At 46.9% G+C, this 21,108-nt stretch overlaps 1 protein-coding gene and 1 non-coding gene across 2 annotated transcripts in view; one reads left to right on the forward strand and one right to left on the reverse strand.

The window, feature by feature from the left end:
- Positions 1-7,531: 7,531 nt before the first annotated feature.
- Positions 7,532-7,693, forward strand: LOC142313505 (U1 spliceosomal RNA). Its single transcript, XR_012754501.1, has one exon. It is a non-coding gene; the product is annotated as a U1 spliceosomal RNA (small nuclear RNA).
- A 12,876-nt stretch (positions 7,694-20,569) lies between these two features.
- LOC142313263 (uncharacterized protein C10orf143 homolog) overlaps positions 20,570-21,108 on the reverse strand; it is a 29,741-nt gene continuing 29,202 nt past the window's right edge. Inside the window, exon 5 of the mRNA XM_075352257.1 lies at positions 20,570-21,108. This exon is cut by the window's right edge and continues 1,213 nt beyond it. The gene's annotated coding sequence lies outside the window, so the exon portion shown is untranslated.

Consider the following 21,108-nt stretch of genomic DNA (forward strand, 5'->3'; position numbering starts at 1 on the left):
GTCACTAGAACAGTGCTTTACAACAGATCCAAAGTTTATCAACATAAAACCTTTATTTTGCCCAAAACCTGATGATGATAATTAGAGAACAACAATGATTGTAGCACAGAGAAAGATTATAAGTACATTTTCTGCAGGTAACAACAGTCACCAGTCAGTAGGACGTGCACCGGCCGTCGCTGTGAATGACATCAGCACATCTGCAGCCACAGGACATCACTAGTCTCACATACTGCTCTGGTGTGATTTTGGTCCACTCTTCTTCCAGTCTCTTCCGCAGTTCTTTGACTGTTGTGGGTTTCTTGGCCATAACTTTGTCACCAAGGATTTTCCAGAGGTTTTCTATTGAGTTTAGATCAGGACTCTGGGCTGTGGCCATTTCATTGTTTTCTGTTTCAGGGAACTGCTTTTCCCATTTTGCTGTGTGACAGGGGGCATTGTCCTGCATGAAAATTGCTGTCTGATTGAGTGATGAACGCAAGTAAGGAACCACGTGTTGTTGGAGAAGGTTCTGATCAACACTGGCATTCACTCTGCCATGTAGCTGTATGAGAGATCCAACTCTTGCTGCAAAAAACATTCCCCAAACCATGACACTTCCTCCACCGCCTTTCACTGACTTCTTAGCACACTTTGGGTTCAGTCTTTCCCCAGTTTGTTGACGAACATAATGTTTACTATCAGACCCAAATAAATTAAACTTGCTTTCATCACTAAAATGACCTGTGAAGCACTTCACCTTTGTCCACACAACATGCTCCTCACCAAAGGTGAATCAAGCCTTTTGATTTTTTCTGCTAATGAGAGTTTTGGTCACTGCAGAGTGGGCTTTCAGTCCAAATGCTCTTAAAAGTCGTGACACTGTATGATGAGACAGATCCTTACCATATTGAGTGCTGAACTGACGAGCAATTCCAGCTGCAGTATTGAAACGATTACCCATGGAGATTCTTTGCATTATCCTGTCCTCTCTTACATTTGTCTTTCGAGGACGATCAGCCTTCTTAGGTGACTTAAAAGAGTTTGTGATGTTGTAAAGATGCAATATTCTCGAAATCACAGACTTGGAATGATCAACTTCTCTTACTATGGCTGATAGGGTCACCCCTTTGGCCTTCATCTGGACAACCTGCTGCTGGAGGGTTTTAGTCACTTTGGAACAACAACACCATTTTTGCAAAGTCAGTGCAAACTGGAAAGTTAGGCTGCCAGTTACATAGGGTTTGTCAGATAGTTAAGGAAATTAGCACCAGGTACCAGATTAACACCAATAACTTGCAAGTATCTGAAAGTGTTCTCTAATTTTAATCAGTGTTCTTTTTAATTTATCTCAAATCCATTTTTATTATGTGCTTATGAATAAATTTAATTTATGAAATAAGCTTAAAATCCTGCGAGTTTCCTCATGTTAGGACATAATCACATAGGACGACACAATGACCGCAACATTCAGGAAATTGTGTGTTGTTCTCTAATTTTGATCTCCAGTGGATTTCTCGTTTTTCGAGTATTTAGGATATAGGAATATACTATGCCATGTCTTGACAGATTTGTGATTCCAGTTGAAGCTATAATAGTGGGTACATAAGTCGACTTGTTACAACTTTTATGGTAAGATATCAGTAAGAAATAAATATAGAGTTTTTATACATCGATGGCGGATGATTATTTACAATGGCGGCCCTATTTCATACAGGCACGGGATTATGGAGCGGATACAATGTCCCTTTATCGAGGACCGTGCTGGCTCACATTAGTATTTTGCTTGGCACAAAGCTACTTTGCATTACTGTAATTAATATGTGAGGTATATGTTTTACCCTCCTGAGGATTCGATTCATAATTCAGCAGAACCACGCTCCTGTTCATTGCCGAAACTTTGAACACTTTCCCTGGCAATTTGCAGAGTATTAGGGATTATTACCCTGGAGTCATTATTTTAAGGTGTTTGAAGCTGCGGCGAATACGATATAAATTGTAGAAGTAAAGAATCTCAAACATCTGTTATTAACTATGAAAGCAAAACCATAAAAGACAAAGTCACATTTGTGATCATTCTCAATAGTCTTTTTATGAACGGTAATTACCAAAATAATCTACAGACGCGGCTCTAATTATTAATGGAGAGAAGAGTTTCCGAAACCTCCGTAACCAGTCAGATAGGGAGCAGTATAATCTAATGAACAGCCCTGGGGTTACAGCATGGTTGAATTCTTGCTCTCGAATCTGTCGTCGCGGCTGATGAGCTGTAAAGGGAACTTACCCCTTGTTCAAATTTACTCAGTTTTAAAAATGTAAAGTCGTTTGCAAATTCCTCCCTTTTTTAATATCGGAAAGGTTCTCCGGAACGTAGACGCGGTGGGGCTTAATGTTCATTTGTAGATTTGGAGGGGATCATAATCACAATTGTTTCTTTTATCTTAGGGGAAATGATTGCTCTCTTGGATTTTAGAGGCAACTTATGTTGATTTTTTTTTCTTAGATGCTTCATTACATTTTTGGACCTTTAGTCAATGTATGAAGACCACTAAGCGGAACCTCATAGTTCGATTTTGCTTGAGGGATTATGGGAGTAGTGGAATGGCTGTATGGGAGCTGAACCCTCAATAAAAAATATATATGTATGGGACGAACTACCACTAGGTGTGACCAGATGCAACTAGTGACAGGGAAGTCAAACAAACCGAAGGTCAGGAGCCAGGAGGTCACGTATGGAACAGAAGGATAAAGCAGAGCCGAGGTCAGAGCACAACCTGGAGGTCAGAAGCCAGGAAGTCACGTAAGGTACACTGGGGGGAAGCGGAACCAAGGTTAGGGTACAAGCCGGAGGTCAGAAGCCAGGAAGTCACGTAAGGTACACTGGGGGGAAGTGGAGCCAAGGTCAGGGTACAAGCCAGAGGTCAGAAGCCAGGAAGTCACGTAAGATACAATGGGGAAAAGCGGAGCCAAGGTCAGGGTACAAGCCTGGGAACAACCTCAGAGTCATGGACATGGAGGGGTAACAACAGGTCCGGGGTAGGAGGACAAGATCAAAGGACAAGCGGGAGCCAGAGCCCTTACTGCAGGCAGAAACTAAGACTGGTGGCGTTCTGGGTGAGGTTGCTCCCTAATGAAGCAGAGCAATCACCCGGAACAAGTCACCTGGAGAGAGGCCTCTCCCAACACCAGCGCAGGGACCAAAGATGGGAAACCACCCATCCACCATTGCAAAATATAAAACAGAACACCAGCTCTGCTGGAGAGCAGAGCACCATGGATCAGAACCATAACATGTATATATACATTTTGTTTTAGAGAGCAGATGTGACAGTCATGATCGCATGTAGAAGTTGAATGTGAAGTAGGCTATAGGTGCACTTTGTAGAATGTGTCCAAATGCAGTGATGCGCCCAATGCTCCAACAGTCTGATCTGCATACGACGTCAACAGTAGATTTTCATGACTAGCACATGGGATCATTGCAAAAAAGGTATAATTTTTAACCAGGGGATGAACTTCACTACAGTCATACCACAACTAGCTTCCCTTAAATTAAGATGCTTCCATCTTACATAAGTACCCTATCTTTTGTTTTATAAGACGCACTGGATTTTAAGATGCACCTGTGACGCTCCTGGACTAGTCAGGTCGTCACAGGGTACTGCACAATCTTTCTCTCTCAGTGCAGAACTCAACTCCCATGGTTCTGAGTCCCCATCTTGCAGTACTGCCTCCACCAGCATCTACAAATCCTAGTGACACCTCACACCACACCCTGTCAGGCACCCCAGTGCGCTGCTAAGCTGGAATAGGGCCGCCCACCTAGGGGTCAGGCAGGGAGGTGGGAAGGGACAAGGGAGTCCGCTCAAGGGGAGCAAAGTGAGAGGAAGCTGGGGGTTGGAGCTCCCAGGGGAGAAGCAGACTAGGTCGCAGACGGTGGTCTGGACCCAGAGGAGTCGGAGACCCGGTCACGGGAAATTGGGACTGGGTGCTTGGCTAGTCTTGGAGGATAGCCAGCAACCGCAGTTCAATAGCTGGGCTGGGACCGAAGGCACATCGGGGTACATGGACCCTAGGTTGGGGAGAAGCTTCAAGCAACCTGCAATTAACCTGCGGAGGACAGGGCCTATATGGACTGTTCCCACGAAGCTCAGAGATTGGAGGCACTAGCGCTACGAGGGGGATAGGGCTTTCCAAGCAAAGCAGCCCACTGAAATCCCAAGCGTGAGCTCCTGAGAGCAAGCTCCTCTGCTACTCTTAGTAGGGAGCGGGGCCCGGAAAGCTCCAAGCTGACGGGCCACTTGGACACTCTAAAATTACTGTGCCAGGAGGAAGGCCACAGACCACCAGGCAGTGCTGCAATGGGACGGGACCCAGACCCAGACGAGCTCCCCAAGAGGGCAGCGGCACCCAGAGACTTGGTTTATTACGTTGTCAGCGTCTGCTTTCTTGTTGATTAGCCCCTGCTACCAGCAAGCCTGCGCTTCCCCTGCAATCCATTACACCATCCGGGGTCCCGGGGCCTTTCCCTACCCGGGGTGGGTAACGTCATCTGGCTGCTCCAATCGATCACCCCGGGTACTCCCAACGGCAGCGGCGTTACTCCCTATCACCGCACACCACGGGTGGTGTCACAAACTATATATTTCCCCTGTAAATAGCTCCCTTTCTTCATTTGGGTGTGACCCTGAGCCCCTGGGTCCAGAGACCCTCGAGCCACAAGCAGTGACGTCCGGATCCGAGCAGTTCGACCGCTGCTGGGGCAGTACACACCGCAAATTTAGAGGAGGAAAAGGGGAAAAAAATATTTTTAATGTTAAAATGAGGGTCCGTTTTATAATCCTAGTATGTCTTATAATGACTCACCAGGGGAGAGCGGCGGTGGGGGAGTGACTCAGGAGGGTCACAGAAGGCAGGGTCGGCGATGCCGCGGGCTTGGAGTAGGGGGTGTCGTGGCTTAGGAGGGTCGGCGATGCTGCGGGCTCGGAGGAGGGGGTGTCGCGGATCAAGAGGGTCAGTGTGCGGAGGGTCGGCAATACTGCAGGCTTAGCGGCCACCATTGATCTGCTGGCAAACTGTGGGCTCCATTGAACTGCCGGTGGTTGACAGGATGGCAGATGTGCAGATTGGCCTCCGCAGCAATTTTCTTGAAGTCCATCGCGTCAACTGCCGGCAGTTCAGTGGAGCCTACAGCACATTGACAGATCAATGGCACTCACCGCCAAGATACCCCTGAGCCTGCAGCATTGACGACTCTCTGTCCTGTGATCCTCCTGAGCCTCTCCCTTCTCCGAAACCTCAGGACTGCTGACACTGCCTCCTGTGACTCCTTTACACCACTACCTCCCCGGTAAGCCATATCCGGATAAGAAGACACTGCCCCATTTTCCACCTATTTTGGGGGAAAACAGTGCATCCTATAATCCGGAAAATATGGTACATCTTAAACGAGTTGTTCAGTTCTTTGACAATCCATTCTTAAGTGCTGTAGTCCCCTGTGCAAAAACAAACAAAAAGAAAAGAAAACATTTATATTCTCTTCCAGTACTGACGCCATGTCTCATGGTGCTCCCATGCCATTTTTATATCTGGTGAGCACTGCAGCCATTTAGCAGCCAATGATGGGCTGCAGTACTCAATCTTCCTATGGTTGATGCTTAGATATCCAATAAAAGTGTGAGCAAAGCGGCCTATCAGCGGCCAGTGATTTATAGGTGTTAGGAGGGCTGCAGCCAAGGTGCCGCTGTGGATGGTGACTAGAACGTCTTATTTTGATTTTACACTGGGGAGTAATTGACGGTAATCCATGGCCGCCAGGATGCAGCCTTACAAATCTCCTCCTTCCATCGGCATTCCCAGTGCTTTTTCTAATTAGTAGGCCTGGCATAAAGAGATTGCACATGAATGACCTTGCTACATGTGTGGTGCCCTGGACAAGCCAGGATGTCACAGGTACTGCACCAACACACCCCACACCCCGGTCAGGCACACCTAAGTCAAACAAAAATCCTTGTTGCCTCCCTCCATGATTGGCTGAGTGAGTACCACCGTGCCGTGCGGCACAGCGCTGCCCCCGCGACCCTGCACCTCACCAGGCCCCGTAACCCGCCTGCCATCCATCCCTACCCCATCACCGGGCCCCGGGACAACCAACCCCCTACCCACGGAGGGGAGAACCAACATCCAAGCTGCTCCCTGCCATCGCTCCCGGGATCCCCGTCCAGAGCAGCGGTGGTGTCACCAATCTCACCACAACCGTGGGTGGCGTCACGGACAATAAATCCCCAAAACCAAACCCCTTTTCACTCACGGGCGAGGAACGCCGCTCGAGTCCCCGGGATCCGGCCCACCGCTCAAGCCACCACCGAGCAGCAGCAGCAGCAGCCGGACCCGAACAGTGGGAGAGCGCAGCGTCCCCTCCTCCGCCCGCGACACATGGATATGTGCCGCCCCGCAGTGGTCGAACCGCTTGGATCCGGGGGTAGTGTCCGTTCGTGGCTCGAGGGTCTCCGGACCTGGGGGCTTAGGGGCCACACTCAAATGTAAAGGGGGTATTTACAGGGGATTTGGTATAGTTTGTGACGCCACCCGTGGTGTGTGGTAATTGGGAGTACCGCCGCTGCCGTTGGGAGTTAACATGGTGATTGGAGTGGGGCAGCTAGGTGACGTTGCCCTCCACGGGTAGGGGTAGGCCTCGGAACTCTGGATGGTGATGCGGGGACACAGTGCAGGGGTCAGTCGGGTACTCACTCAGCAATGAAGCAGACGCTGACAATAAGGTAAACCAAGTTTCTGAATGCCGCTGCTTCTCAAAGGGCAGCTCGTTTGGGTCCCGTCCCCTGTAGTACTGTCTTGTAATCCGTGAACTGCCTCCTGGCACAAAGTTTAAATTCACCGTAGTGGCCCAGTAGTCTGGAACTTGCCGGGTCCCGCTCCCCCCTGTGGCTAAGTGTGGGAGCCTGCTCTCAGGGCTCACGCTTGGGATTTTAGTGGGCTGCTTGTATGAAAAGCAGTATCCCCATAGTTGCGCTAGTGCCCCGATTCTGGAGCTAGTGGGAACAGTCCATAAAGACTCCGTTCTCCGCAAGTTAATTGCCGGGTTGCCTGAAGCTTCTCCCCAATCTACCCTGACGTGCCTTCGGTCCCGGACCGGTGATAGGACCAGGCTGCAGACCGTCCTCTTTGACAGGTCCAGGCACCTAGCCTCAACCCCTGCGATCGGGGATCCGACTCCCCTAGTTCTAGACCACCGTCTGCAACCTAGTCAGCTTCTCCTGGGAGCCACTACTCCCAACCTCCTTCACTTTACTACTCCACTTCACTACTCGTCACTCCTCACCTCCCCTTCCTGACCCCTAGGTGGGCGACCCTATTCTGCTCAAGCTGCCCACTGGTGTGTCTGGTAGGTGTGGTGCAGGATGTTCCTAGGATTTGATCTGCTGTTGGAGGCAGCACTGTAAGATGGGGACCCAGAACCATGAGGGATTTGAATACTGCACTTAAGAGAAAGAGCGTGCAGTACCCTGTGACGACCTGATAGTCCAGGGGCGTCACAGATAAAAATCAAAAAAATACCATATCACTAAGGTGGTTCTCCCAGGGTGAGGTTCATCCATTGCACTCCGGTTGTACTGACCCTTGCGATTTCCCCAAATGCAGGAAAATAGACTGCATAATTTGCGATATTGGGGGACAGCATTTGCGCTTTCTCTTGACAAAAACAAACAAAAAAAGATGCGCCGGAGGAGGTGCCAGCATGTAAGGAGAAGGGTCACATAGCACTGGTTCTGGAACCACAGACAACCAACAAGGTGGCTGTAAATCTTTCTAGTTCAACATTAGATCTGCATTGTAGCAATAACATTCTGTGGCCATGATGGCTGCAGTCAATCACTGGCCACTGCTGTTCAGCTACACTGTTGAGGCCAACAATTTGTGGTACTGTTCACAAGGATTTCATGATGTCATCACTGAAAGGAAGTGCACAGTGTAGTGTCCATGATGTCATCACTGCTGGGAAATGCATAGTATAGAGTTCATGATGTCATCACTTCAGGGAAGTGCACAGTGTAGTGTTCATGATGTCATCATTGCAGTGAAGTGCACAGTATAGTGTTCATAAAGCCATCACTGCAGGGAAGTGCACAGTGCAATGTTCATGATGTCATCACTGCAGGGAAGTGCACAGTATAGAGTTCATGATGTCAGCAGTGCAGGGAGTGCGCAGTATATGTAGCACCCAGGGTGCAGGGGTTCTCAGGCACGGGGGAATCTCTTACCTGAGTTACTTGTCACCGGACTGGTGTGATAATCTGGATTGTCGCGGTGGCCTGCCTGGCTTCGTGCCCCAAGGTGTACACCAATAAGGAGGGAAGATGATGGGGGTAGTAGTAGGATGAATGTCATGACGCCACCTGTGGTATGCTGCTAGGGATGTAGCCGCCGCTGCTGTCGATGTCCTCCAGGGCGAATGGTAGTAGCAGCCAGAGATGGTATCGCTCCCCACAGGTGGAGCGGGCCCCGGGGAGGATAATCAGGAAAGTAGTGATGGCATGTGGCGCTGAGGCGCAGGGCCGGTAATCAAGAGTCTATTGCTGCAGTTCCAGGTGTCTTTACTCACTCTTTGTGCTGTGCCGCTCGCCCGGTTAGTACTGATCACCCGCTGTGATGGGCTCCGTCGACCTCGGATAATTTAGAAGTCACCGGTGCTTGAAAGAAGAAGAAAGTCCTTTTTCAGAGTGGTCCCCTCAGCTGTGAAGCACCTGGGCTGAGCATTACGCTCCCAGCCCCAGTTCCTGTGAAGAGAGAAGAAGGAAGTGATGGTGTCCCAGAACTGGTGTCCTGGGCAGACTGTCTAGTGATTGTGTGAGTTTGCTCCTATTTCTACCCCCAGGTGGTTGTCCTAGTGATTGGGACATTCCCAAGCTTCGTGTTAGCCAACCCCCTGTCTCCCCTAGTCCAGCTTCCCAGAGAGAAGACTTCTGTGCTGTATGTAACGTGTGAATGTGGAACACCGGTGATTAACCCCCTCCTTACCTCAAGGTGAATACCGCAGCTTACATGAGCTGCAATACTCTGTGACAACGGAAGCCTAAGGGGCGCCACATTCCCACACAGCAAATGGCAGCACTCCCGGGCTGCAACTAAACAAGATTAGTACACTGCAATATTTTTGTATCCACTAAACAAATACAGTCATATGAAAAAGTTTGGGCACCCCTATTAATGTTAACCTTTTTTCTTTAAAACAATTTGGGTTTTTGCAACAGCTATTTCAGTTTCATATATCTAATAACTGATGGACTGAGTAATATTACTGAATTGAAATGAGGTTTATTGTACTAACAGAAAATGTGCAATCCGCATTTAAACAACATTTGACCGGTGCAAAAGTATGGGCACCTCAACATAAAAGGGACATTAATATTTTGTAGATCCTCCTTTTTGCAGAAATCACAGCCTCTAGTCGCTTCCTGTAGCTTTTAATGAGTTCCTGGATCCTGGATGAAGGTATATTTGACCATTCCTGTTTACAAAACAATTCCAGTTCAGTTAAGTTTGATGGTCGCCGAGCATGGACAGCACGCTTCAAATCATCCCGCAGATTTTAAATGATATTCAGGTCTGGGGACTGGCATGGCCATTCCAGAACATTGTAATTGTTCCTCTGCATGAATGCCTGAGTAGATTTGGAGCGGTGTTTTGGATCATTGTCTTGCTGAAATATCCATCCCCTGTGTAACTTCAACTTTGTCACTGATTCTTTCACATTATTGTCAAGAATCTGCTGATACTGAGTTGAATCCATGCGACCCTCAACTTTAACAAGATTCCCGGTGCCGGCATTGGCCACACAGCCCCAAAGCATGATGGAACCTCCACCAAATTTTACTGTGGGTAGCAAGTGCTTTTCTTGGAATGCCGTGTTTTTTTTGCCTCCATGCATAACGCCTTTTTGTATGACCAAACAACTCAATCTTTGTTTCATCAGTCCACAGGACCTTCTTCCAAAATGTAACTGGCTAGTCCAAATGTGCTTTTGCATACCTCAGGCGACTCTGTTTGTGGCGTGCTTGCAGAAATGGCTTCTTTTGCTTCACTCTCCCATACAGCTTCTCCTTGTGCAACATGCGCTGTATTGTTGACCGATGCACAGTGACACGATCTGCAGCAAGATGATGCTGCAGGTCTTTGGAGGTGGTCTGTGGATTGTTGTTGACTGTTCTCACCATTCTTCTTCTCTGCCTTTCTGATATTTTTCTTGGCCTGCCACTTCTGGGCTTAACAAGAACTGTACCTGTGATCTTCCATTTCCTTACTATGTTCCTCACAGTGGAAACTGACAGTTTAAATCTCTGGAGACAATTTTTTGTATCCTTCCCCTGAACAACTATGTTGAATAATCTTTGTTTTCAGATCATTTGAGAGTTGTTTTGAGGAGCCCATGATGCCACTCTTCATAGGAGATTCAAATAGGAGAACAACTTGCAAGTGGCCACCTTAAATACCTTTTCTCATGATTGGATACACCTGCCTATGAAGTTCAAAGCTCAATGAGGTTACAAAACCAATTTAGTGCTTTAGTAAGTCAGTAAAAAGTAGTTAGGAGAGTTCAAATCAAGTAATTGATAAGGGTGCCCATACTTTTACAGCGGTCAAATTTAGTTTAAATGCGAATTGCACATTTTCTGTTAGTACAATAAACCTCATTTCAATCCAGAAATATTACTGAGTCCATCAGTTATTAGATGTATGAAACTGAAATAGCCGTTGCAAAAACCCAAATTGTTATAAAGAAAAAAGGTTAACATTAATAGGGGTGCCCAAACTTTTTCATATGACTGTAACATAATATTCTTCCTTTTATGGGAGGCACCATCAATAAACAGTTTCAAACATTTTCAACAGTTACCGGTCAGCAGTATCATCATGCAATTAATATCAAAATTTGCATATGGAGAAGAAAAAACAATTATTCTTGCTTGGCAGCTGGTGGTGCAAGAGGGCTGGTCCCAACCCCCTGCATCTGGGCACTCAATGCGCACCCACGGGCAAAGTGTCCAACCTTGTTGCAGCGCCGGCAGATCGGCTGTTCTCTAATATTCATGATGTTATCACTGCCGGGAAGTGCACAGTATAGAGTTCATGATGTCAGCAGTGCAGGGAGTGCACAGTATATGTAGCACCCAGGGTGCAGGGGTTCTCAGGCACGGGGGAAATCTCTTACCTGAGTTACTGGTCACTGGACTGGTGTGATGATCTGGATTGTCACGGTGGCCTTCCTGGCTTCGTGCCACGAGGTGTACACCAATAAGGAGGGAAGATGATGGGGGTAGTAGTAGGATGAATGTCGTGACGCCACTTGTGGTATGCGGCTAGGGATTTAGCCGCCGCTGCTGTCGCTATCTTCTGGGGCAGATGGTAGTAGCAGCCAGAGATGGTACTGCACCCCAACAGATTTTCTGGAAAAATGCTCACGTTTCCCATTGACCTCCATTATACTCCTTACTTGAGTTGCGTCCGTCCAAGCGTCTGACCTGCTCAATTTGAATCCCGACCACCCAAGCATGGTAGTGCTCGCTCACCACTAGTCAATATATATGGAAATAAGAAACTTTTGTAATAATTCTTATCAGAGAACTTTGCTTTTTCTATTAACTCTCAATACACAGGTAAAATGTGTCTTCAGTGATTACAGAGTTTCCCATGACCGATAGGAGATAACGGTTAGTGCTCATAAAATTCTATGGAGAACTGCAACGGACGTTTCATGTGACCTTGCAATAGCATATCTGTGTTGACCTCCTGCTTTCCCGCCATAGAATTTTAAAAGCACCAACTCTTATCTCCTATCTTAGGCCTCCTCCACACATCTGTGCAAAACACACACCTTTTGCACTGTCTGTAGTGTGTGTGTGTGTGTGTGTGTGTGTGTGTGTGTGTGTGTGTGTGTGTGTGTGTGTGTGTGTGTGTGTGTGTGTGTGTGTGTGGTGTCCCTGTGACATCCGGATAGCACACAGACAGCATGAGCTGGTATATTTACCTATCACCAGTGCTGCTGTTACTTCCTGGTCCGTGGTGAGTGCTGTGAATATTCATGAGCATAATGAGCGGGCCGGAAACAACAGCAGAGACAGAGACAGCAGCGCTGGAGACATGGAAAGTATAAAAATTCTTTATTTTTGTGTGATTTGTGTATTCTCCAGTACATGTCACACTGATATATCACGTCACATCAGTGTGTGGTCCATGTGACACCCGTGCTGCCGGCAGAAATCAGACATGTCATCATGTGGTGCACACAGACATGGGTGTGCTCCACACCGACACACAAAAACACAGATATGTGACCAAGCCCATTGATTTTAATAGGTCTACATGAGTCAGTTTCTGCAGTATGTGTTGTGTCACCCAGGGATAGGGGGTACTTAGAACCGGGCCAATTTAGAGGTATCACGGTGGCGTGACCCGGTCTGTGATCCCAGGCTCCACAACAAAAGGGAAATATGTAAAGGGAGATTGTCTGTGACGCCACCCGTGGGTTGCGGTGAGGAGATGGTGGCACCGCCGGTGCCTCTCGGGACCGTGCCTGGGACTGATGGTGTGGGGCAGCAAGGTGGGATCCCCTCCACGGGTAGGGGAGTTGTAGTCCCGGGGCCCAATTGGGAGTTGTGGTGGTGACAGGGCTTGCAGGGATCAGCACACTTACAGTTCAGTTGTCCTGGTGTTGGATGAGGCTGCTTTCATGTGTGGGGTCAGGAAAAACAGTCTGTTTTGTCAACCAACTTGCCAAATAGCCGGTCACCTTTGGAGGGTGTCTTCAGGTCCCACACCCAGATGTACAGCCAGGGCTCTTCTTTCCACACTCTCTGTCTGTCTCTTTCTTGTCTGGACTAGTGCGTTTGAACGGCCTCCAGCTCGGGTCCTTCTCCCAGCACCAGCGGGCTACAACTCTGTCCCGGTCGCCTCAGGATCCCTGCGACCGGATCTCCGTCGCCTGTGGCCCGCAAAGCCACCTAGTCCAGTAGTCCAGGCCTCCAACCCCAGCTACCACCTTCTCTCCAGGGAGCTAAAAGCCTCCCCTGTCAGCTCTCTACTGCCTAACCACAAACTGAAACCTGACTCCTCTCTCTCTTCCTTAGCTCCTCTCGCCCCCTCCCTTTTTCCTGGGGAGGGGGTGAGTAGGGCCTGATTGGCTGGTGTACATCTGTGTGGGGATTGTGTAGCTGCCAAGGAGGATTAACTCTTTCTCTGACGACTATCTGGTTTTGCCAGGGCGTCACATGTGTGAAAGCAGACGTCACACGTACCGGAGATGCTGATGTATGAAGGAGGCCTTAGTAATGGGAAAATCTGTCTTCACTGAATACACATTTTAGCCATGAATTGAGACTGAAAAATCAGTCCAGGAGGAGAGGAGAGTTTTCTGATATATTACAAAACTTCTTATTATAGATATCTGCTTCTTTTTCTTCCTGGACTGATCTTTCATTCTCAATTCATGGCTAAAATCCGTTTTGTGAAAAAAGCTTTTCACGTTAATGACACAGGAGATGACAGTTGGTGCTTATAAGATTCTATAGAGAGAAGCTGGAAGCAGAGACATTCCACTGCACATTCACAGTTACATTTCTCCATACAACTTTATGAGAACCAACTGTCCCCTCCTATCTAAGTAATAGAGAAATCTGTATTCACTGAAGACACATTTTACCTGTAAACTGAGGATTTTAAGAATGAAGGATCAGCCCAGGAAGAGAAACAAGCAGATTTTTCTGATAAGATATATTACAAAGTTTCTTATTTTGATGTGTATTATTGATTTATTGGGGGGGGGGGGAGAAAAGAAAAGTTACTCTATTTCAGGAATTTGATAATAGCTGCAGAATGACACATCCGGGTCCCTAAAGTTAAAGGTTTAAGTTGTCAGGAAGGGACATCGGTGATTTTGGGGACGTCTTCAGGCTCAATACAAGATACCAGGAGATGTAGCAGGGGAATGCAGGTGGCAGGCTGCTCATAAATCTCTATGTAGGGTACGGGTTTTCTAACAGCAATTTATTTTAATTATGTTTGACATAAAAAGACCACCTACAGATGAGACAATGCAGCTGCAAGACTCCTCAGGTTCCTATTGGGAATACTTCATAACTGAAGTATGTTCTCCCATAGGAGCGTTACTACCATTTGATTTAATTTTTAATTTTTACATTTTAATCAAAAATAGATCAAACGGAAGCAGCGTCCCCCGGGGGAGATGTACAGTCTGATTTAAAGCAGGGTATATTTCTTTTACATCTGAGGAGCTGCCATTTATGCATACATCAGCAATGATGACACCGTGCGCTGGAAACAAGGATCACGTTGTGTTTTCTATAGCATCCCCCTACTAACATAATGATCACTTGTCAAAAATGGCACCCTCAATGAAGCACCTCATTCCACTTCTATGTATATGGAGCACTCCACGGTCCCTTGGGGAATACTCGTCACCGGGCCGGTGAAGGGTTAGGGGATGTCACGGGTGGCCCTCCCCAGCATCGTGACCTCGAGGTGTCCACAAAACTGGATTGGATGGTGGAATGAAGGGGTTGAGGATGTTGGGAGTAGTGGTTGTCTTGTGACACCACCTGTGGTATACGGCCAGGGATTAGCCGCTTCAGCGGATACTGTCCTCTGGGGCGGATGGTGTCGCAGCCGGGATGGTTCAACTTCCTAAAGGTAGAGCCTGGCCCCAGGGAAGGATGATGGGGGTGGTAGTGACCATTGGCGCCGGAATACGGGGTGACAGCGTCGGCAATAAAGGGCTGACTCAGTGGTTACGGTTCAAGGTGTTTTACTCACAGTCCAGTTGATACCCTTGGAGTGCCGGTCTCTGCCATGATGGGCCCCAGCCGATCCCGGCTAACTCGGAAGCCACCGCCGGTGTTCCCACTGTGTGTCCTTTCTGGTCGAGGTCCCTCTAATCCCATGTATGGAAAATGGAACAGACTGCCGGTGTTTCCTGAACTCTCCGCAGACCCAGGAATCCCCGGCAGCTGTGAAGAGCCCGGGCTGAGCTGCTGGCTCCAAGCCACGAGTCTTGTAGTGCTCCCAGAAGTGAAAAGGTGATGCCTGGCCCGAGGTCCCGACTGTGCTCGTCACCCCCCAAGCTGTGCCCGGGGTCACTCCTCAAGTGTGAAGATGCTCCTTACTTTTCCCCCAAATGGTGCCCGCCCCCCAGATGGGGCTGTTCTAGTGACCGGGAAAGTCCCATGCCTCGTGATGGCGACCCCCCTATCTACCCTAGGCCAATCCCAGTGGGAAAGCACCTGTGTGTGGATTGTGAAGGTGAGAAACACCAGCAATTAACCTCTTACTTACCCAGGATGAGTACTGCACCTTAAGTGAGATGCAGTACCCTGTGTCGACTGAAGCCTCAGGGGCGCCACATATACACTTTGTTTCAGAATACCTTGTCCCCAGATACATTTTAAAAACAAAACAAAAACAACATCTGTGCTTTACTCATCCTCACCAGGTCCAGAACCAAGTCTCCTCTACTGGTCCTGATGTGTGCAGCAATAACATCACATCAGCAGCCAATCACTGAGCTCACTGATGTGACATTGAAGGTGCAGACAGTAGCAGACACTGGGAGCAGTGACAGATACTCAGCACTAGACCCAGAGAGGGTGAGTAAAGTCCTTTTTTTTCTTGAAATAAAGGGGTTTTCCAAAATCAGAAAACCCTTTTAGATAGTTTAATTTGCTGAAGACTAAAGATCTCTGAAGACATCGTTAAGTCCCCGTTACAAGTAACGACATCGCTAACGAGATGTCGTTGGGGTCACGGAATTCGTGACGCACATCTGGCCGTGTTAGCGACGACGTTGCGTGTGACAGCTACGAGCGACCGCTAACAATCAAAAATATTCACCTATTCATTGATATGTCATTTCCCAAATATCGTTACTGGTTCAGGACGCAGGTTGTTCGTCGTTCTTGAGGCAGCACACATCGCTACATGGGACACCCCAGGAACGACGAACAACGTACCTGCGTCCTCCGGCAACGAGGTGGGCGTGTCGTTTATGTGGCTGCTCTCCGCCCCTCCGCCCCTATTGGTGGGCCACTGTGTGACGTCGCTGTGATGGCGCACGAAACTCCCCCTTAAAAAAAGAGGTTGTTCGCCGCCCACAGCGACGTCGCTAGAAAGGTAAGTCCGTGTGACGGGTGTTAGCGATATTGTGCGCCACGGGCAGCGATTTATCCGTGACGCACAAACGATGGGGGCGGGTGCTTTCACGAGCAACATCGCTAGCGATGTCACTGCGTGTAAAGCCCCCTTTAAAGGGAATCTGTCAGCAGGTTTTGCTACCTCATCATGTAGGTAAAGTGCTTCAGAATCCAGCGATGTATCACTTAGATTACTGGCTGTAGCTGTTCTGACACAATCAAAATTGTTAGCTCTAGGCTGGGGTACCACTTGCGATTGCCTCACGTGTATCTTGCATGAGTTTCGCGGTGCATCACCCGTCAAGGACTCAAACTCTGCTCACAGGAGCGGGTCGGCTGCCTCCATCTCTACACAATCGCAAGTGAGACACCGGCCTTAGTCATGTAGCATAGTCAAGGGAACTGTCCCCGCCCACACCAGGCTCTCTATAGAGACTGTACATTGCCAGCGAGGTGTCAATCAGAGGAGGAGGAGTGTCTGACTTCTCTGCAGCTGAGAGTCTAGTCCTGTAGTGATAAGGATATTGCTGCTTAAACAAACATAACAAATAAAATATTAAACAGTGACAAAAAAGGCATCCCTGATCATGTGTTCACCCTTGCAGCATGCTGACTTCAGTTTACATAGCAAAAACCTGCTGACAGATTCCCTTTAAAGCACTTTCCCATAAACAAAGTTCATTTTAAAGTTGATTTTAAATCAATAGATCTTGGAATAATAATTTCCATAATTAGATGTGTTTAAAAAAGATTCCTGTGGTGAGATAATCTTATATATGTGTCCCTGCTATGTGCTGTGTAATGTCTGTGTCTGACCGTACAGGAACATGGGCTGATCATACCACATCTCCTGGGTAGGGGGAAGACAAAAAATTTTTTTTATATATAATATATATATATATAGTATGAGTATACAGACATAGCACATGATCATTTCCCTGCCTCGTGTTTAAAAAAAAATGTTTTATCTCAAAAAGAATAATTTGCTATCCCATGCTGTCCTGTCTGTAGTCTCTCTTTTGCATCCTTCCTGGTCCAGGAGGTGTGGTATGATCAGACCATGTCCCTGTACAGTCAGACACGGCCATTACACAGTACACAGCAGGGACACATATATAAGATTATCTCACCACAGGAAGATTTTTTTCAAATACATCCAATTGTGGAAATTATTATTATTCCAAGATATTTTGATTAAAAATGAACTTTGTTTATGGGACAACCCTTTTAAAAGAGCACCAAGCCTAGAAATGAATGGTTAAATTAGAAATAGTCATCTTCATCATTTCTAAGTATGCAGTGTCTTCTGCGTGATCCCGTAGCAGATAGTCTTCAGCTGGTGTCACACTGATGCCCCGCCTCCTTAGCCAAGGGGGCGGGCTTAATATATTATCCTATGTGACATGGCCGAGTATCTGTTACTAGAGACATGTGAGATTCGGGACAGAGTCTCTTTGCCTTTTGAGATTCCTCACATTAAATATATTCCCTTTCCTTCAGTGCTGAAAGAGGTTAATGTCAGTTTTGCTTTCCAGTAGCTTCTGATTCCTGGCCTCCGATATTTCCGGTTGGTGACCACTCCCTTCCCCTATATGTGGTCACATCTCCCAGTAGAGGGCACCATTTATTCTAATTGCAGCCTGAAGCTTGGCCTAAAAGTGGAAGGAGCTGCTGAGCCCTTGTTGCAGTGTATAGGTAAAGGCTGCAGTCCTAGAGTCTGACTGCAGCTGTGAAGCTGGACTTATCCTTTTGTTGTTTCCAGTTTGTCTTTCTTCCCTGGTGTGTTGTTTTAGTGCAGTGGTGTAACTAGTGAACCTTACCTGCCCACTCACTAGCCAGGACTATTGTAGGGTCTCTCAGAGCTTCAGGTTCCTGTTCGGCGATCGGTGAGAAACCTATATAGGGAATGGCTAGGAGTGCAGGGTACAGTTGCAGGTAAGTGGAGGAGGTGTCTATCTTCCCTCTCAAGCATTACGGCCAACCGTCGCGAAAGTGCCCCCCCCCACGTGTACCTCTTATTTGTCGTGGTGGAACCTTGCTCTGTTGTGTGTCTCGCTGTGCGCCGGATCTTCCCCAAGTCTGTGCGTCGGATCTTCCCCAAGTCTGTGCGTGACAATGACAGGTCACAGCAGGGATTTCCCCTTTATTGAAGTCCACCAACTACATTTGGCTGCTGCTGTCAATCTAATATTCCTATTTTGCTATACAATTGTGGCCTGACCAGTGGGGACATTTAAGCCCAAGCCAAGATTTGTCCTGAACCACCCACTAAAAAGACTGGCAATCTGGAAAATCGGCAATGATCCAGGATGCGCTGGTGTGCAATTTTCCTAATTTATTATTAGGAGGAGCGTGCCTCAATGAATTTGGTGCGCCTTTCACCTGCCATGCAGCAGAGTCAGTCCCTTGATGGTAAGCTTGTGATGGTGGCATATGGAGGGGGAGGGGTGGGGGGGGGTTGTTGTCGTGTATCATGAGGTGTAGGTTCGTATTTTAGGCATGGTTCACTGTCCATTCTGTGTATTCCTTGTGTGCACATTGTATTGTCTGTAGGTAATCACCCTCTGTAGTGTTTCTGTCCCCATGTCTCGGGGAGGGGGGCCTGGGATCCACCTAAACTCTCTGCTTACCTGAAGAATTGGTCATTCAGGCTGGGAACTTCAAGAGAAGCAGGTGTCATCCTCTGGGGCAGTAGCTGCGGCTCCCCAGAGAGACCTGGATATTTATAGCTTACTGGACTATATTCGTGTTTCTGAACTATTTTACCCTCAGTGTCGTGGATTATTGTATGGACCGTTTGATTTGCTTGGAATAAATATTCTTTGGATTGTACAGCCATCTCTCGCGCTGTTGATTGTGTTATATGGGAGAAGGACCCAGTCACAAAGCTCCATCCACAAGTTGGCAGAGCGTATAAACGACAAAAGTTAAATTTTTGCTCCCAAAATTTGCAATTTTTCCAACAGATTTACTCCAGGTTTCTAGTGCATGTTTGGGTGAGGTACAAAACTTGTTAGGAAGTTGAGCAGGATCTTTCAGTGTCTTCCTCTGCTTGTTTTCGCACCATGCTCCTCACCATAGAGTTCACTAGGAGGTGTATCCTGTCACCTCACTGTCCTGGGAGCTCATCTTGATTGAACAAGAGCGCTTTTAGGTGGGTTTTTTTTCCCCTTCTCAGAGACGATGATAAGTTTAGGAAGTGGGAGAAGTGGCTTATAAGTGTAGAAAGAAGCCGATTCATCTGATAAGATATATTTTACAACATTTCTTCTATCCGCTTGTAATATTGATTGGTTGAAAATACTGTTCCTTTTTGCTACAGTTTTCTCAATATTGGGAACCCAAGAAGTCAATCCTGCCATCTCTTAGAAGTTATTGCTGTCCGAGGAAACTGTAAAAATAACATCAAGAACAATGTAGAAAATAAAGGCCATTTTATTGAACATTATTAGTTTGGATAATATTTGGTGTCATTCACCAGAGGATCTAAAGTTATTGTACAAATTTCACATTTTTAACATTTCTGCTAATAAAATGACCACATTGCCCACTATAGTTATATATCAGAAGCCCCCCAACTTTGCAAAATCAAACTGCCACAGATTGGGGGGGGCCTGATTTATACAATAGTAAGCGCAGCCCAGGAGGTTCACAGAACTTTCTACACCTCGTAGCATTCATAGATTTACAACAATCTATTCATTATTACAAATAGAAAAAGGAAAAAACAAAAAAGAACCATAAAAAACAGAAGTCACAGGCACTTTAGGAGTTAAACACACATTAGTGGCTCTAAAGATTTGCATAGACCTTGCGTTAAAAAAAAAAAAAGGATACAAACGTTTAGGGTTCTACAGAAATGTTAGAGGACACCCAAGAACTTTATGTGGTTCTACAGATGCTGTATTATGGTGGAGTTCTAAGGAGTGGGGAGGAGGGGGTTAAAGAGGAACAACCACCAGGATTTTCCTATAGGAACTAAAGCCAGTGCTATACTGGTGCTATCATGCTGATTCTATACATACTTTTAGTTGTCAGATCGGATGTATAGTTTCTGAAATATAGGCAAGTAAAGTTTGTGAAATGCACTGTTCTTTGATTGATAGGTGCTACAGAATATCTAATAGGTGGGGCGGGTTTTGCGTTATTTCCGCCCCTGTCTGCTGCCTGTCCTTCCGCCCCCTGTAATAACAGACAAGGGGAGGAAGGACAGGCAGTCAACAGGGGCGGGAATAACTAGCAAAACCCGACCCACCTATTAGATATTCCGTTGCACCTATCAATCAAATAACAGTGCATTTCACAAACTTTACTTGCCTGTATTTCATAAACTATACATCCGATCTCACCACTAAAGGTATGTATAGAATCAGCATGATAGCGCCAGTATAGCACTAACTTTAGTTCCTATAGGAAAATCCTGGTGGTTGGTCCTCTTTAAACCAAGTAATATGGTGTCACATGGAGCTGTTCTCGATGACATCTCTCTTTTAGTGAATGCTATTGTTCTTCTTGTAACCAACATAAAAAAACAAAAAACTTTGACCCTCTGTTGATCCTCCTGGAAAAGTATGAATTCAATGATAGATGGGGGTTGCTGTTCCACTTGTCAGTAGGCAGTGTCCCTACACTGTCAGGACTGACGGGATAATATCACAGAGAGCCTTGTTTGCAATGTATTTTCTTCCCGGAAGAGCAACAGAGTAAAAAGTGGCGAAAAAAAAAATGTTAGGAGAGCTGGTGCGTCCTCTCAAGAAAATTTTCCCTTATAATAGATAGTAAAATACTTGGATATTGAATTCCCTGAGTTGTCCTGTCCACACAGATTGTCACACATCATCCTGTGTACACTATATAACTGGAGCTCCCCTTATTGCGGAGCATTAATAAGGTTTTTTTTTTTTATTAGTTT

Source organism: Anomaloglossus baeobatrachus, chromosome 5, assembly GCF_048569485.1.
Source record: "Anomaloglossus baeobatrachus isolate aAnoBae1 chromosome 5, aAnoBae1.hap1, whole genome shotgun sequence".
In the NCBI taxonomy this organism is placed as follows: domain Eukaryota; kingdom Metazoa; phylum Chordata; class Amphibia; order Anura; family Aromobatidae; genus Anomaloglossus; species Anomaloglossus baeobatrachus.